At 47.3% G+C, this 11274-nt stretch overlaps 1 long non-coding RNA gene and 1 pseudogene across 2 annotated transcripts; both read right to left on the bottom strand.

Moving 5' to 3' along the window:
- Positions 1–354: 354 nt before the first annotated feature.
- On the bottom strand, positions 355–3018 carry LOC309650513. The gene is made up of 2 exons (XR_014257605.1): positions 2608–3018; positions 355–2113 (listed from the first exon to the last, which is right to left on the bottom strand). It is a non-coding gene; the product is annotated as an uncharacterized lncRNA (long non-coding RNA).
- Positions 3019–9752: 6734 nt separating this feature from the next.
- Positions 9753–10804, bottom strand: LOC309650518 (serine/arginine-rich splicing factor 3 pseudogene; annotated as a pseudogene). The gene is made up of 2 exons: positions 10765–10804; positions 9753–10573 (listed from the first exon to the last, which is right to left on the bottom strand). The product of its transcript is annotated as a serine/arginine-rich splicing factor 3 pseudogene (transcript).
- Positions 10805–11274: the final 470 nt, after the last annotated feature.

Raw genomic sequence — 11274 nt, 5'->3', positions numbered from 1 at the left:
TTAAATCAAAGTGGATCATAATCTTAAATGTAAAAGCAGGACAGTTTTAGAAAAAAAAATAGGAGAAAATCTTTGGCATCTAGAACTAGGTGAATAATTCTTAGACTTGACACCGAAAGTATGATCAATAAAAGCAAAAACTGATAAATTGGATCTCATCAAAATGAGTTTAAAATGCTTCATAGAAGATCCTTTTAAGTGGATGAAAACTCAAATTACACAGTGGGAAAACATATTTGAAAATCCCATAGGAGACAAATGACTTGTATCTATAATATACAAAGAACTCTCCAAACAACTTAAAAAAATCCAACTAGAAAATAGGCAGAAGACAGGAACAGACATTTCACGGAAAAGAATATACACATGGCAAAGAAGCACATGAAAAGATGTTCAACATCGTTAGCCATCAGGGAAATGCAAATTAAGACCATAATGAGATATCAGAGAATAACTAAAATTAAAGTATAGTGACAACATCAAATGCTAGCGAGTACGTAGAAAAATTATATCACATCACTGGTGGGAAAATAAAATGGTTTAGCCACTCTGAGAAACAGCTTGACAGTCTCTTTTAATCCTAAAAGTAGATTCACCCTACAATGCAGTAATTGTACTCTTGAGCATTTATCCAAAAGAAACAAAAACTTAATGAAGTTCCCACAGAAACTTACACATAAATGTTCATAGCAGTTTTATTTCTAATAGCCGAAAACTGGCAACTACCCAAATGTCTTTCAATGGGTGAATGTTGAAACAAATTGTGATAAAATCTTATGATAGAATACTACTGAGCAACAACAAGGAACAAATTATTAATATATGCAAAAATTGAAATGAACTTCAAGGGAATGATGCCGAGGGAAAATTTTTTAAAAGCCAATCTCCGAAGATTAAGTAATTCATGATTATGTTTACATATTATTCTTAAAATAACAAAACTGTGGAGATGGAGAACAGATTAGAAGTTGCCAAGGGTTAGAGATGGGGGTAGAAGGTACAGCGGGGGAACTCTGTGAGGTTTTTGTGGTCCCAGTACAAATAATACAGCAATCTTGGTTTTAATCCCTAAAGATTTTTAAAAGCAATTCCTAATAAGAGGTGTCCAGATATTTAGCAATGGCAGCAGATTAGAGGTATAGCTCCCCAACATGACAACTTCGAAAGAGATCTATACTATCAATACTAATTTAATGCATATGTTAATTTTTAAAAGGCCAGTCACAATACTTAAATGGTACATATCTTAACGATATTACTCTGGGTATCCAGCTATACCAGATGGACTAGCAGGAGTTTCTGTACATTCAATCTTATTTAAGACAGTAAATCTTATAATAAGACAGTTAAAAAAAGAAAAAGAAAAAAAACAAACCTCAACTACAGTTGGATATTCTCACAGCAAGATGAGGTGAAAATACGTAGCAGCGGTTCAAAAGCTTAAGCAGTGGCACCTAAATTTGGCTGCACATTAGAATCCTCTGAAGCACTTTTTAAAAACCCTCACACCGACGGTTGGTCATGCTAGACCAATACAATCATTTTAACTCTCCTCAGACGATGCCAATGTCTAGCCAGAACTGAGAACCAGCGGACTAAGCAGAAGGGGATGTTTCTACAAAGATCTCTTAACAATAAGTCCTCTCACCCAATCAAGATTTACCTCCCCGCAAAGGGGTAAAGAAGGCTAGATGTTGTCCATACTTGCTTAGCTTTAATTAGCACTTGTGACTTGCCCAAAACCTAGATCATGTTTCCCCTAAGTTTCATGTTATTCCCTAAGTTTTTCAAACCCAAGGCTAAGGGGTTTGCCAGGATGAGATTTTAAGTGCTCACACAGGGGAAGTCCCTGGCAAACCAGGACAGCGGTCACTCTACATTGCAATGTAAAGCATCCGAAATAACCCTGCCACTGCTCCCAGATACTAGTCTGTGCCAACCAGTGGAGAAAAGGCATTCTCCATTACTACCATGGCAAATGCTACTGTACTTACCTTGGCTAGTCCCTATCTTTTCCAGGCGCCACTCCCCTTCACCTGCTGGTGGACGCTTTGGCCAGCTGACAATGCAGATATTTTCAAACTTTAAGGTGAATAAAAATCATCTGGAGGGCCTGTTGTAACAGAGATCACTGAGCCCCACCAGAGTTGCTGATTCCATAGGGCTGGGACCGGGCCCTAAAACTTGAATATCTAACACATTATCAGGGGATGCTGGGAAAGCTGGTCAGGTAATGGTAAAGCTGGCCAGGAAAAAGAAACCTGACGTGTCAGATCATAAAGTACGGAAGGGCAAGCCCGCCAGCAGTTCAGGCCGGGGGGGGGGACCGGGGTCCCCAGCCCTACAGGGCCAACGGCAGACCGGCTCGGGCGACCCTCGGAAGCGCGGGGTCCCTGCGGCTGAGTCTGTGCCCCTGGCCGGCCCCGGCTCCCCTCTGCCCACCCTGCGCACGGGGGCTGGAAACGGCCGCGGAGAAGCGGGCAGGGCGGGAAGGGGGGCTCCAAAGAGGGTCTGGCGACTCGAGTCGCTCCGTTTCTCGGTGGGCTCAGCGCGCGCCCTGGGGGAAGAGAGGTGGAGGTCCGGGAAGAGGGGACGGGCGGCACTCACGTAGACCAGCAGCAGCCATGGGTAGACGGCGGGCTCGGCCACCACGGGCGACTCCAGCCTCAGCTTCTCCCCCACGTTTTCGCGCGCGGCCCCCGCACCAGGCTAGTCTGGCGGTTGGGGGAGGGGCGGGGCGCCGCCGGCGGGGGCGGGACAGGCGGGCGGGTGGGAGGCTGAGGGGAGGGAGCCTGGCCTGGGCCTCAGCCGGCGCCGCCGCCGCCGCCGGCCCGCTCCAGTCCGGCCCCCGGCTCCCTCTTTGTGGTCACAGGCCCGGGGCCTCCAGCGCTGCTGCCAACTGGGGCCGGCGTGAGGCAAGCACAATGAGCCGGGGCCCGGCTGAACCACTCACTCGCGGCGAGCGCCTCCCGCCCCGTGGACCCGCCCCCTCGCACGCACGTACGAACGCACGCACGTACGCACGCAAGCACGCACGCACGTCTTCAGCTGCCCCCGGCCACACCCACCGGCCCAAAGTGGAGACCCGGGGAGACCCCTCGGGGCCTGGGGTGGCGGGTTCGACTCCCGCCCTTGACGTACCGTGACACCTCCCCCCCAATAATAAGACTATAATTCCTCATTAAATATGGCAGCCGGAATCCTGGCTTCTGTTCACAAAAATGCTGTGTATTTAGCCTATGCTAGGCACCAGACCTGGACGCTCAGTACTGGCAAAAAAGGAAATGCCCTGCCCTCATGGCGCTGCCATTTTAATTGGAATAGTAGTGACAATGGTCAAGGGAGAAAATAAAGTGTCATCATCGCCACGGGGATGGTTAATCTCATGTGCGCACTGCGTGGGGCCCCGGCAACCACAAACATTATTCCAGATGTGGCCAGGAAGGTATTTTTCAGAAGAGATGAACACTGAAATTGGACCACTTTGCATAAAGGAGATTGTCAATGCCGTGGCGTGGGTGGGCCTCGTCCATCAGTTGAAGGACTGGAGAGAAAAATGAGGTTCCGTAGAAAGAGGGAACTGTTCCTCCAATGGCCTTGGCACATCAGCTCTTCCCTGTGTCTCCAGCCCAGAGTCCTGCCCTGACTTGCCTGCCTCACGGTCACATGAGTCAACTCCTTAAAACAAAACTATATATGTAAAAATACTGAATATATACAAGCCTATTAATTTGTATACGTGTGTATACATATTATATATATGTATACACATATGTTTATATGTGCGTGCGTTTGTAGTATATGTGTAAGTACTATATACAGTATACATACAAGCCTATATATTTGTGTGTATATATTGTATACATGTATGTATGTGTATATATATATAGTATACATATTATAAATGTGAACATGCTGTATATATACACACACCCATATATTGATTTATGGGTGTGTGTATATATACAGTGTATGTACACTGTATGTATGTATGTATACAGTGTATATTTATATATAGGTGTGTATATCTGTTGTATACCTGCATGTGTATATGTTTCTAGGTATTATATGTATATATGAATATACTATTATATACACACTTGCGTATGAATTTATATGTGTATGTCCATGCGCATATTTACATATAGGGGTGTGTGTGTGTATACATTGTATATATGTATGTGTATATATCTTATATATATGATATATGTATGTATATATACGATGAATTTCTATATACAGTACATATATATTTTTATGCTATATGCTTTTATATGTAGGTGTATATGTGTGTCTATATGTATGTACGTGTATGTATTGCATATATTATATGTGTATGTATGTATACTGTCTATATGCACACCTAAATATCTTTGTATGTGCGTATATATGTATGATATATATGTACCTAGGTGTGTATATTGCATATGTTATACGTATGTGTACATACTGTATATATACAAACTATGCATTTTATATGTGTGTATGTATAGTGTATATGTATGTGTGTATTGTCTATATTGTGTGTATATGTGTGTATACATACTGTATATATACAAACTGCATTTTATGTGTGTATATATGTATGTGTTTATTGTATATACTATATGTGTATATGTGTGTACGCATACTGCATATGTACACAGCTGTATATTTTTGTATGCTTGTACATATGTACGTGTGTGTGTATATACACACACACCCTGTATGGATTCTGTTTGTCTGGAGAACCCTCACTGATACGGACACTTATGACAATTGAGTACCTGCTCTTTGCAGCCAGGGAGCCAAAGGCTTGTCTTTCGGGGTCTCCCTTAAGTGTCACAAGTCCCAGGAGGGAAGGTGATGCTGCTCCTACCAGTTGAGGTGCCTCAGGGTCAGTTAGGTGGACAGGGCAGGGGGCTGGAGCCTGGTGGAGCCCAGGTGGAGTTCTAGCAGCAGTACAGCCTAGCAGTCCCACTTCCCCGGGTGCTTCTCACAAAGACGCCGAGGGAGAGTCGGGATCTGAAGGAGGGGATGAGGAAGCTTCCGTGGGTCCGCAAGCCCAGACCAAGGCTGACTCGTCAAGAGTGTTAGAGGTCAGGACTGTGGTTACCCTGGGGGTGGGCTTACACAGAGCCATTCATATTCTGAAAAAGTATCCATTCTGCTCTTGTTTGTATGGTTACCCCCCTCCCCCAAATCTTTTAAAAACAGATTCTCTTGGTTGCTGGGAACACACACGGGGAAGTTGTGTGTGAGGGGGTATGATCCAGGGGACAGGGAGGATAAGCCCCCCACTCGTAGGGCCAGGAGTGGCTCAGCTTTGTGAGCTGAGGATGGCCCACGAGGTCCCAGAGCGAAGGGTCCCTGCTCCGTCCCTGCTCTGTGCACCCCATTCCCAGCCTGAGAAGCCCAGAGCCACCCGCCCCCGCCGCAACACACACACACCAGGGAGGAGAGCCAGTCACCCTGGCTCCCAGGCTCCAGCTCCAAGGCTCCCGGCACTAGGAGCTATTTTCAGCTTTCATGCCCTAGGACACGGCCAGAGCTATTGTCTCAGGAAACTCTCTGTCTGTCTCTCGCCCGGCCTCCCTCCCTTCCTCCCTCCCTCCTCCGCTTCTCCCCCTCCAGCTCCATCTGTCCTCCCCTCCACCCTGCATTTCTACACAGGATGGCTCACAGACAGCTGCTCCCTGTGCCCACCTGCCACCATTCCATGGATGTCAAAGCAAGCCCTGGGGACTTCCCTGGAGGTCCAGTGATTAAGACTCCGAGCTTCCACTGCAGGGGACGCGGGTTCGATCCCTGGTCAGGGAAATAAGATCCCACATGCCACACGGCACGGCCAAAAAAAATGAATAAATAAAGTTATAGTGATGAAACAGCCCTAGTGGTGCAAGGATGGGACGTATAGCTCTATGGTATAGAATAAAGGTCCAGAAACAGATATATGAGAACTTGATATGATAGAAAGTGGGGAAATTAAGGAGTTTTCAATAAATGGCATTAGGACAATTGCATATCCATGTGGGAAAAAGTAAATTAGAAAATAAAAAAAAGCAAGCCCTGGTCAGGTGTGACCTTGGGCCCAGGGCCATTGGCACATGTTGTCATGTGGGACGTTCTTCCTTAGACTCCTCCCTCCCTCCTGTGTCACTGTCACTTCCTCCAGAACCTTCCTGGACTCCACTCCACAAGCCTGGGGTGTGCCCTCACCCGCCCTGGATCACCAGAATTCCAATCCCGGCCCACCCTTCCCCGCCAGGTAGAGAACTGTGCATGGTCAATAAGACCGTAGAGGTCATTGGCCATTGCTATTGCAGCTGGAATTGTTACTGTGTTTAGATAGGGTGACCAACACCCGCCCCCAGTTTGCCCAGGACCGCTCAGGTTTGAGCGCTGGAATTCTGGGGAAACCCTCAGTCCCAGGGGACCCCAGAAGGCTGGTCAGCCTATTTAGGACAGATCTTTCACTTGATCTCCCAACCCCCGAGAGCCAGAAAGGGAATCTCTCCCCTCCCCCAGGACCGCTCAGGTTTGAGCGCTGGAACTCTGGGGAAACCCTCAGTCCCGGGGGACCCCAGAAGGCTGGTCAGCCTATTTAGGACAGATCTTTCACTTGATCTCCCAACCCCCGAGAGCCAGAAAGGGAATCTCCCCCCTCCTTCCATTGTAACCTTCATTCATTCATCCACTCATCCCTGTATTCAACTCCTTTATTCAGCAAGTATTTATGAAGCATCTACTACAGAGCAGACACTATTCTAGGTGCTGGGGACATAACAGCATCCCTGTCCTCAAAGAGCTCACGTTCTAGCGAGGGCAGCAAACAGTAAACTGAGAAGGTGTGATTTATTACATGGGGATGATGTCTCGGAGACCACTGCAGGGCAGGGGAGGTGGGAGAGGAAAGGGGCAGTTCTAAATGCAGGCGCTGACGGGATTGGGGCAGACCTTGCCCTGGGCCAGGCTGGTTGCTTCAACACAGCTGTCCTCGCCCAGAGCCATCCTGCCCCCGCCTCACCCAGTTCTTCCGTGATGTGTGTGGAAAATCTGTGGTTGTCACAACTGGGGGGGAGGGGACCCTGGAATCAAATGGGTGAGGCCAGGGATGCTGCTAAACCCCACACAGTGACCAGGAGAGGCCCTCAGCAGAGGATGACCCGCCCCGAATAACCCCAGTGCCACGGGGGAGACCCTGCCCTAATATTATTCAGACCCGCTGGTGCCCCCAGATTCCTGCACAGGCAGGGACTCTAACCGGGTCACCTCTGTATCCTGAGGTGACCTAGAGTGGGGCAGCCAGGAGGGCTGAGATGAGTATCGGGGGTGGGTGAAACGACAAATCTCTGTGCCCACTCTCCCCGCCGCACCCCAGGGGCGATGGTCTCTATCTCCTCTCTGTGCAGGTAGCTTTTCCCTGAGCCATTTCTTCTTGTCAAGGTCCCTGTCGCAGGTTGGGTTCCCCGAAGATGACGTTGAGAGCAAGGATTGGAGTGCAGGTGGTTGATGTGAGGCGTGCAGGAACAGATACAGCTGCCATAGGGTCCCACAATTCCACTCCTGGGCATAGATCCGGAGAAAACTCTAATTCAAAACTATACATACACCCCTGGCATTTCCCTGGTTGTCCAGTGTTTAAGACTCCGCGCTTCCAGTGCAGGGGGCATGGGTTCCATTTCTGGTCAGGGAACTAAGATCTCACATGCCGTGTGACAATAAAAGAAGAAAGAAAAAAGAAAGAAAGAGAGAAAGAGAGAGAGAAAAAAAGGAAGAAAGAGAGAAAGAGAGAGAGAGAAAGAAAGGAAGAAAGGCAGAAAGAAGGAAGAAAGAAAGAAAAGATACACGCACCCCAATGTTCATTGCAGCACTATTTACAGTAGCCAAGACATGGAAGCTACCTAAATGTCCACTGATGGATGAATGGATAAAGAAGATGTGGTACATATATACAATGGAATATTATTCAGCCATAAAAAGAATGAAATAATGCTATTTGCAGCAACGTGGATGGACCTAGAGATGATCATACTAAGTGAAGTAAGTCAGAAGAGAAAGACAAATATCATATGATCTCACTTATATGTGAAATCTAAAATACGACACAAATGAACTCGTCTACGAAACAAAAACAGACTCACAGACATAGAGAACAGACTTGTGGTTGCCAAGGGGGAGAAACAGTGAAGGAGGGTTGGATTGGGAGTTTGGGGTTAGCAGATGCAAACTATTAAATATAGGATGGATAAACTACAACGTCCTACTGTCTAGCACAGGGAACTATATTCAGTATCCTGTGATAAGCCATAACGGAAAAGAAAAAAGTTTTATTTATAGGTTCCATCCCTAACTGAGCTGGCCCATCCCCTCCCATGGTTCTAAGTGCAGCCCGAAGCTGCAGACTTCCCACCGTGGTCTTCAGCTCCAGAGCAAGCCACCTGCAAACCACCCACATCTTCCCAGGGGCTGGCAACTCTCCTTTGCTACTGATTCGAAGGCACATCCAAATAACAAAAATGTGACCCTGAAAAGAAACTCAGGCATGTTCAAATCAGGGAAATAACATTCTTAGCTCTGTTCAGTACTCGCTTCATTTTAGAAGAGCTTAGAGTTACAAAAAAGTTGCAAAGATCTGTACAGAGTGTACAGAGTGCCGTGGACCCTGACCCAGTACCCCTATTTCCAACTGGTTAGTACCTTAGTACGACATGTTTATCCAACTAAGGAACCAAGATGGATACATTGTTATTAACTAAAGTCCAAACTTTATTAGCATTTCCCTAGTGTTCCCCTAACATCCTTTTTCTGTCCCAGTCTCCTCTGGGCTGTGACATTTCTCAGACGTCGCTGGGTTTTGATACCTTGAAAGTTTTGAGGAGGACTGGTCAGGTATTTTGTCCCTCAATTTGTTTGTCTGTTTGTTTTCGGATGTTTTCTTATGGTTGGTCTGGAGTTATGGGGTTTGGGGCGGAAGACCCAGACAGAGATAAAAATGCCATTCTCCTCAGGTCACATCAAGGATACACACTATCAACGGGACTTATGACAAACGATTTTACCCTTGATCACCTGGCCAGTATCGTCCTTTTATTCTTGCTGCGTTGGGTCTTCGTTGCGTGTGGGCTTCTGTAGTTGTGGCACGGGGGCTCAGTAGTTCTGGCTCCCAGGATCTAGAGTGCAGGCTCAGTAGTTGTGGCCCACGGGCTTAGTTGATCTGCGGCACCTGGGATCTTCCCAGACCAGGGCTTGAACCTGTGTCCCCTGCATTGGCAGGCGGATTCTTTTCTTTTCTTTTTTTCTTTTGCAACCAAAACTTTAATCCCAAGGATTCTCACAAAACATATTACAAATGACAGCATGAAAAAAAAATTGCACAGTAACTCAAAGTTCAGCTCTACAATATACTCTTAATCTGGCAGGACATTGGTATCTTGATAATCTCAAATTTCCAAAGAATATTACAAAGAGCTATGTATTCATGTACAGCAATCACAGAGGGGACGTATGACCTAACTCAAAGGTAAACTAACTTCCTTGAAACTTCTTAGATTTTAAACTCCCTGGACAACCTCTTGTCCAGTGTGAAGACTAGTGGAATTTTTAAACCTCTAATCTAGGGTAAGGGTGCGGCTTTCATTTTTACCTGCTGGCTTGGGTTCACAGCACCTTTTAAAGACTGCTTGCTTAACTACAGCTGCATACCATATCCCAGCTACAGAAAGTCTTTTCAATGTTTGCCAGTGTTGTTTCCATAATAGTAAACATCACACTTTAGGTGGGCAGGAGTTAGAGTTTCATTATCAGTCTAGGCAAGACCAAAAATTCAAAGCAAATTCAATTTTGCTTAAGGGAACATTGTAAGGTAACAATTCTTCATATTACATGCCTCATAGGACCCATTTCAAACCATAGAGAATGACACCTTTATGTGTCACTGTCCCAAGAGACAAACAAGTGTGAACAACTAAAACATTTAAAAAGTGCACCAAGCTTCGGAAGTCTCAAACAAAACTTGAATATTCTGTACATACTCCTGCCAAATGAAGTTATTGCCTGTACACCACTCCTCTTGCAAAGTGGTCTTCTATTTCCTTTCATCTGACCTAGATCGGCTAGGAGACCTAGAGAAAGATCGGGACGGCTTGTGATTTCTCTCTTGGGACAGGGATCTCTCTTTTCTCCTATATCTAGAAAGGGACCTGCTCTGGCTGACGGAGAAGGCTCTCCATCTTGGAGATGTGTGGGAGGTGGAGGACTCCTCCTCCGATAATCATCTCGAGGGCGACAACCCCAAGAAGGAGGCAGTCACGATTTCGACTTCTCTTTTCCCCATTCGACAGGTCCACTCTTACTCGGCAGCCACATAGTGTTCTCGCATCTAGTTCTCGGACAGCATCAGCTGCATCTCGGGGATCTTCACATTCAACAAGAGCGAAGCCAGGAGGGTTTTTAGCACCCCACACACTTCAGAGTGGTCCATAATAGCCTAAAGCTCGTTCCAATTCAGACTTGTTACCACTGTTTCCAAGATTCCCTACATAAACTTTACAGTCCAATGGACAGGAATCACGTTGCAAGACCCTCGTGGCTCCTGGGTTTCATGGGCCACAGGGTGGTCCCGGGCCTCTAGAATCTGGCAGCTGAATCTGCTTACACAAGCTGTCCTGTGGGGATGCTTTTCCACCTATGTGTCCAGCCCGGGGCCCTGCTGTCTTGGCCCAGCCTCCCGGGTGAGAGGGTGAACCCCAGCTCCCTGGAGCAGACACTCAGAGCCCTGGTGACCGGACTCACAGCTGACGGGGCTGGAGCGGCGGCTGGACATTTGTGGCCAGCCTGTTGGTGTTTGGCCCCGTCTGCAGTTCCAGTTCCAGCTGAGAAAGAGCCTCCCTGTGTTATTTTCTCCTGGTTGTGTAAGGATCCCCGGTGTCATTTGACAGAAGTGTAGATGGTGTGTTCTTTCTCTCTTTTCTCCCTGCTTCCTCTCCTCCCTCTATCCCTCCCTCTCTCCCTGTCCCTCTTTCCCTGTTCCACTCTCCCTCTCCCTCTTTCCCTCTCCCTCTCTCTCTCTCCCTCTCTTTCTCTCCATCTGTCTCTCCCTCTCTCCCTCCCTCTCTCCCTCTCCCTCTCTCTCTTTCCTCTCCCTCGCTCCCTCTCCCTCTCCCTCTTCCCTCTCCCTCTTCCCTCTCCTCTCTCCCTCTCTCCCTCCCTCTCCCTGTGCCTGTTTCCCTGTCCTTGTTTCCCTGTTCCGCTCTGCCTCTACCTCTTTCCCTCTCCCTCCCTCCCTCCTTCTCC

The sequence above is a fragment of the Balaenoptera physalus genome, assembly GCF_965194825.1.
Source record: "Balaenoptera physalus genome assembly, contig: SUPER_1_unloc_3, whole genome shotgun sequence".
Taxonomy (NCBI): Eukaryota; Metazoa; Chordata; class Mammalia; order Artiodactyla; family Balaenopteridae; genus Balaenoptera; species Balaenoptera physalus.
The sequence above is the reverse complement of the archived record's forward strand: the minus strand, read 5'-3'. Positions and strand labels throughout refer to the sequence as shown.